Raw genomic sequence first — 6,898 nt, 5'->3', positions numbered from 1 at the left:
TTTCCTTCCTCTCCCAAACCTGGTTTGAAATGTTCTATTTCTTTCCCCATAGTGTGTGGTGTAAATAAAATACTTCATCTAATTTTTGGTCTGTGATGGTGTGTGTGTGTATGTGCTTGTATGTGTGTTGTCAGGGGGTTGTCAGGGGTTTGGGAGCAGAGCACAAGCCCTAACAGTCAAATACAGTATTAGGGCTCCATTCAATCTGTAGCCCTGAAGATCTGAGCAGTATCGCGATTGAAATGTGAAGGTCATTTCCTCTTGAGTCGACACATGCAGCATTTACCGTGAACGCAGTCTTTGCAATGTTGGTTTATAAGGACATACATTCATATCAATCAATCAAATGTATTTATATAGCCCTTCGTACATCAGCTGATATCTCAAAGTGTTATACAGAAACCCAGCTTAAAACCCCAAACAGCAAGCAATGCAGATGTAAAAGCACGGTGGCTAGGAAAAACTAGAAAGGCCAGAACCTAGGAAGAAACCGAGAGAGGAACCAGGCTATGAGGGGTGGTCAGTCCTCTTCTGGCTGTGCCGGGTGGAGATTATAACAGAACATGGCCAAGATGTTCAAAGATGACCAGCAGGGTCAAAAAAAAAGTAATCACTGTGGTTGTCGAGGGTGCAACAGGTCAGCACCTCAGGAGTAAATGTAATGATCGGCTATGAAAAGCCAACTGACAAGTATCTCTACCGCTCCTGCTGTCTCTAGAGAGTTGAAAACAGCAGGTCTGGGACAGGTAGCCTGTCTGGTGATTAGGTCAGGGTTCCATAGCTGCATGCAGAACAGTTGAAACTGGAGCAGCAGCACGGCCAGGTGGACTGGGGACAGCAAGGAGTCATCATGTCAGGCAGTCCTGAGGCATGGTCCTAGGGCTCAGGTCCTCTGGGAGGGGAGGGAGAGCATTAGATGGAGCATACTTAAATTCACACAGGACACCAGATAAGACAGGAGAAATACTCCACATATAACAGACTGACCCTAGCCACCGACACATAAACTACTGCAGCATAAATACTGGAGGCTGAGACAGGAGGTGTCGAGAGACTCTGTGGTCCGGTCCGACGATACCCCCGGACAGGGCCAAACAGGCAGGATATAACCCCACCCACTTTGCCAAAGCACAGCCTCCACACCACTAGAGGGATATCTTCAAACCACCAACTTACTGCCCTGAGACAAGGCCGAGTATGTGTAACCTTTATTTAACTAGGCAAGTCAGTTAAGAACAAATTCTTATTTACAATGACGGCCAACACTGGCCAAACCCTAACCCGGACAACACTGGGCCAATTGTGCGCCGCCCTATGGGACTCCCAATCACAGCCCGTGTTGTGATACAGCCTGGACTCAAACCAGGGTGTCTACTGTATAGTGACACCTCTCGCACTGCGATGCACTGCCTTAGACCGCTGCACCACTCGGGAGCCAAAGCCTTGTGGTTTATAAGGACATTGTGTATATGAGTACATATAAGGATAGACATAATTCATATTTGCTCAAATGACAAATAGGAAGCATCAGACAAAGTTTTGGAAAGAAATGGATTGTATTCATATTTTCAAATATTTGATTCATAATTCATATGAACTCATTACAGGAAAATACTGTTTTTTTTGACACACTACATGAGATACCTTTGACAGGAGGAATGCAAGATAAAAGGGGAAGAAGCCGAATAGAATTAAAAAGACTGGAGGCACGTTAGTTTAAACTTTACTCCAGTCTTGAGAGAAATACAGTGAAACAATAAATTGGTCATTCTAAAACATATACAAATACAGAAAGCGATGTGTTCGAAAAACAAAAAAATCAGTCGACCAGTATTGAACATCTAGACAATAGGAAAAACATGTTTGAAATACGTCTGGTGAAGACAGACCTGAGGTCATACACAAAAAAACTGTCTATAACATGGTTTATGAGGATTTATCCCATCGTACATCATTGACAATTTTGAAACATGGTTTATGAGGACACAATTATGTCAAAGCATTGTTTGAGGACTAACATTGTGTTAGTTTAGGGGACTATTAACCCAATAGGGTTAGTTTAGGGGACTATAAACCTAATAGGGTTAGTTTAGGGGACTATTAACCTAATAGGGTTAGTTTAGGGGACTATTAACCCAATAGGGTTAGTTTAGGGGACTATTAACCTAATAGGGTTAGTTTAGGGGACTATTGACCCAATAGGGTTAGTTTAGGGGACTATTAACCCAATAGGGTTAGTTTAGGGGACTATAAACCTAATAGGGTTAGTTTAGGGGACTATTAACCTAATAGGGTTAGTTTAGGGGACTATTAACCTAATAGGTTTAGTTTAGGGGACTATTAACCTAATAGGGTTAGTTTAGGGGACGATTAACCCAATAGGGTTAGTTTAGGGGACTATTAACCTAATAGGGTTAGTTTAGGGGACTATTAACCTAATAGGGTTAGTTTAGGGGACTATTAACACAATAGGGTGAGTTTAGGGGACTATTAACCCAATAGGGTTAGTTTAGGGGACTATTAACCCAACACCCAAACGTGTTGAGTAGGCACAGGTCATCAATACATCAAACCCACATTTTAATGAACTCAAAAGAACAAAAAATGTAAATGTAAAGTAAAAAAGTCAAAGAGGGAATGGGGGTCTGGGGTTTTGAATAGGAACAAAGACCCATAAGACATTTTGTGTTTATTAATTTAGCGCCACAGTAGTAAATATACACATCTCCAGCTTCACCTATTTTTATTCATTATACAAACACTCCCATCCAGAACTAACTAAAAGCAATCAGGGTTAAGTGTCTTGATCCAGGCTAGGGTTAGGGTTTTGAATATGGGTAGGGTTAGGGTTAGGTTTTTGTTTGTTAAGGAATCCACAAGGTCGATCTGATGCCTTCAAGCTAATACAGAGGGTTCTGCTTTTCTGCTTTTTGCTTTTCTGATGTATCAAATACTTATGTCATGCAATACAATGCAAATTAATTACTTAAAAATCATACAATGGGATTTTCTGGATTTTTGTTTTAGATTCCGTCTCTCACAGTTGAAGTGTACCTATGATACAAATGACAGATCTCTACATGCTTTGTAAGTAGGAAAACCTGCAAAATCGGCAGTGTATCAAATACTTGTTCTCCCCACTGTATATATAAAACTACTACCGGTCAAAAGATAAAACAACAGTTTCAAATAATATGACCAGATCACAGTTACTACTCTGGAACCCTCCACAAAGAGAACTTATTGTACCCTTATGGCCATCGGAGGAGAGACTCAGAGAGAAAGCCTGCCCTTAGTCCAAGGCTATGCCATTTCTTTCTTCTCATTGGTTCAAATGACAACTATGTCAAGGAATTATAAACTCGTAAATAATTATCAGTTACTCAATTTACCTTAAAATCAGTATCACAAATGACCACAAATTAAGTAAGTCACGGTTGTTCGTGTACGTGTGTTATTCAGGACTGTTTAGTTCCCCTGTGTTTTGGGGCATTTGTTTGAGTGGCGTCGTTTTCACCTGTGTGGTGAATAAAGAAGTAGCGCTACTCTGAACTCTGTTTCCTGCGTCTGACTTCTTCCTCCACTACACCCCGGCATTACAGTGAGTGTATCCCTTTAAGATATCTTGTCGCTGGGCTGTACTAATGAAATCCCCTCAAACCCAAACGTTTACTACAAGCAAACATAATACTTATAATAATTATATTGTACTCCCTCAAATCATTAGTTTTAAATTTCCTTAATGGTTACATCTAAAACCCATTCAGTCTCTCTTCAAACAGTTTCCCCAAAATGCTTGATAGGAATACCCTGCCATTAGACACACACACAACTGTGATAGATGTGCACTCTCCCTTTAAAATAAAATCAGCTCCACCGGCATGTTAGTATACCTTAAGTTTCTGTTAAACTTCACTGGTGTTACCTAAACAATCAAACTAAAAATCAATGAAGAGCTATCACAAAACTTTTACAATTCAACTATTCAGACCTCCCTCTCTTATAGCCAAATATAGCCCAGTGAGTGCCACTAACCAGTGATGGCCACCTAGCAATTTTGTTGCTAGTTTTAGCATCTTTTCAGACTACCCTGACGATATTCAGCTACTTTTAAAAATGTATTTGGAACTTTTAGCAACTTTTGAAAAGTGACTCAAAGCTATAATGCACGCATTTTCCCTCTAAATGACACAACCAATTTTCTCTGTCACAATTTGAGGAACGTTATTGTGTATTCAACTTAATGACGCAGTTTTACGTTATCACGCAGCAAATCAACCTGCCTCTAGGCAAAAATATACCCCCTACTCAGATTGAGTTCTGCTTTAATTCTATCGTAAAAGTAAAACCAAACTTTCCAACTTCCTCTACTCCAAAATTTAAAAGTACCATATGTACTTCGCTAAATTTATATCGCATGTCAGTCAATCCATAAAATAAAAACATCCTGATCCGGGCACAACTTTATCATATCTCTCCGTTATTCTTTAGAATTCATCAGGTTTAGGTAACTGTCTCTTCTATTAATGAGTAATTTAAATACGGCTCCAGTCTCAATACATTATTCCAGCAGATCATTTGGGCAACACAATGTACTACATCGAAATTGCCTTGCTATTATTTTGAATGAATTAGTCTTTCAATTTAACCTAAACAAGCTATTAAAACGTTCAGTTTATATCTTGAACAAACACTAACAACCGTGTCTTTCCGGCAAAATATTCAAACAGTATTTGAATTACAATCAGAAGGAATTTTAGTCTATCAGTCCCAAGGCTGAGATACGAACCCGGGTCTCCCGCGTTGTAAGGCAAAAAATGTACCGCTGAACCACCAACGCTATGGCAATAAACCAGTGAGGAATCCAGTGAGGATTCTCCCTACTCTCGCTCTCCTTGTCTCTGCCTTTCTCTTTCTCTCCCGATTGTCACGCCTGACCTTCCCCTTAGTGCCCTACTCGGTCACAATGTTTACATTGAGCATGACACTCCCGGGCAAAATGTCCTGTCTCATTGCAATTGAAACATTTTGTATCGTCTGATCCTGTCCAATTTTCCCTTCTCTCTTAGGTCCCTTCCCCTTAAGGCCTCCTTTATGCTTGTCTAGAATTACCCCGATAAAGCATCTATCTCCCCCTTTCTTCTGACTGTCTCTATCCACTTTTCTCGACTTTCTATCCACTTTCCTCGACTTTCTCAATAAGTTTGCTGAATCCTGTCCAAGTTCGGTTAAATCTTTCTTGACTTTCCCTAGGGTAACTAGCCCTATCCTTTTCTCCTCCTGCTCTACCCCTCCCTCGGCTCCAGGAGGTTCCCCATATTGGAGTGGTGGGGGTGGGACAGGAAGCACTGGCTGCCGTCGTCTCACCACCACTATTTCATCATCGGGATTCTCTCTCCATGCCTGATCTATCAGGGTTGGGTACAATTTAGGCTTATGAGCTCCAGAGGAGCCATGGGAGGTATTGCTCTCAGTATTACTCTCAGTCTGCAAACCAGAATTTGTAAGATCCTGGTCGAATGAAACAGACGGAGGCCCAGCTAAATAGTCAAAAAGGTTTACTCACGGAACGTTTTGAAGTCAAGAATACAAATCAATTCATTTTATACTGACTTCTCACGCCCACACATACACACAACCATACGCACACACATACACACAAACATATGCACACACATACACACAAACATACACACACACATGTCCTGTTACGCACACACTGTCTGTCTCACTTCCCATTCTCTCCCAAATCTCTAGTCAGGTCGGCACCAAGCTCAGACAGTCTGTGTTTAAAATACCATAAAGGCATATCGTTTTACCCTAATTCTGACTAGGCCTACACATTTATTGATTATGATTTCATACATTCTAATCAATTCCATACAATTATATGATTCAGGGCAGAATATTCTAATCATTCAATTAACAGACAAGTCTCACCTATCAGTGGTCCAGCAGGTGTCGAGGATGCTCATTGGAGCATGATGAGAGCATGCATTGTGCATGTGAGGGGTATGGCTGTTTCTTCCAATCAGATCGCAGTACCTGTAGTGGTCTGCATGGGATGTCCATGTCATCTAGAGGTCAGGTGTTCTGGGGTAAACAGTTAGTTCCATTGATTACAATGGTGAAGGCCTTTACAATGGAGAATTGCATTGGGCCCGGTGACCTTTCTCTTTTGGGGTGCTGTTTCTGCTGTGGGTGGGTGAGAGGTCCAGGAGGTGTTGGAGGTAAGAGTCGAAGTCTGTGGTTAGACAGAGTCGTTGATGAGGTTCCTAGGTGGTGTAGAAGTCCCTCAACTGGTCCTCCAAAGATGGTAGTCTTCACCTTTGCTCTGCCATAGACCTGTGTGTTAGCCTCAAGGGGCGGTAGGGCTCATCCTCTCTGGTTTTAAGTGCCATATTAATCTTCTGAGGGTGGCAGGTCCAGGAAGTGTTAGAACCAAGGGTGTACACTTGGGGGGTTGGAGCCAGCCCCTGTAGAGATCCCTTGGAGGTGTTTTGTGGTCATGGCAAGTGAATGAAGATGAGTAGTTAGCTGTCTTACCTCTCTCTCCCATTGCCTGGTATGGGGTGTTGGGAGCAATTAGCTCTGGTTGTAGTGGGTTCATTTCCATATTGAGTGTGGGACTTCCCAGGGTCCAAGGGGTGTTTAGGGCAGATGTCCACCTACCTAGGGAGGTTCTCCTGTAAGGGGGTCCTGTTTGGAGGTGTTAAAGTGGTCCATACTTACCTTTGAAGTTGGGTGTCTGTGTTATCGATTCTCTATAGGCTTCCATTGTAGTGGAGGAGAGTGGTGGGCTGTTGTTCTGTTGGTCTTTGCTCCTTGTCTGTGTGGGACAAAACTCTGAGGCTATAATAGGATGAAGTTAACCCTTGTGGGGTTGTAGTACACCCAT

This window comes from Oncorhynchus kisutch, linkage group LG24, assembly GCF_002021735.2.
Source record: "Oncorhynchus kisutch isolate 150728-3 linkage group LG24, Okis_V2, whole genome shotgun sequence".
NCBI lineage: Eukaryota > Metazoa > Chordata > Actinopteri > Salmoniformes > Salmonidae > Oncorhynchus > Oncorhynchus kisutch.
The sequence above is the reverse complement of the archived record's forward strand: the minus strand, read 5'-3'. Positions refer to the sequence as shown.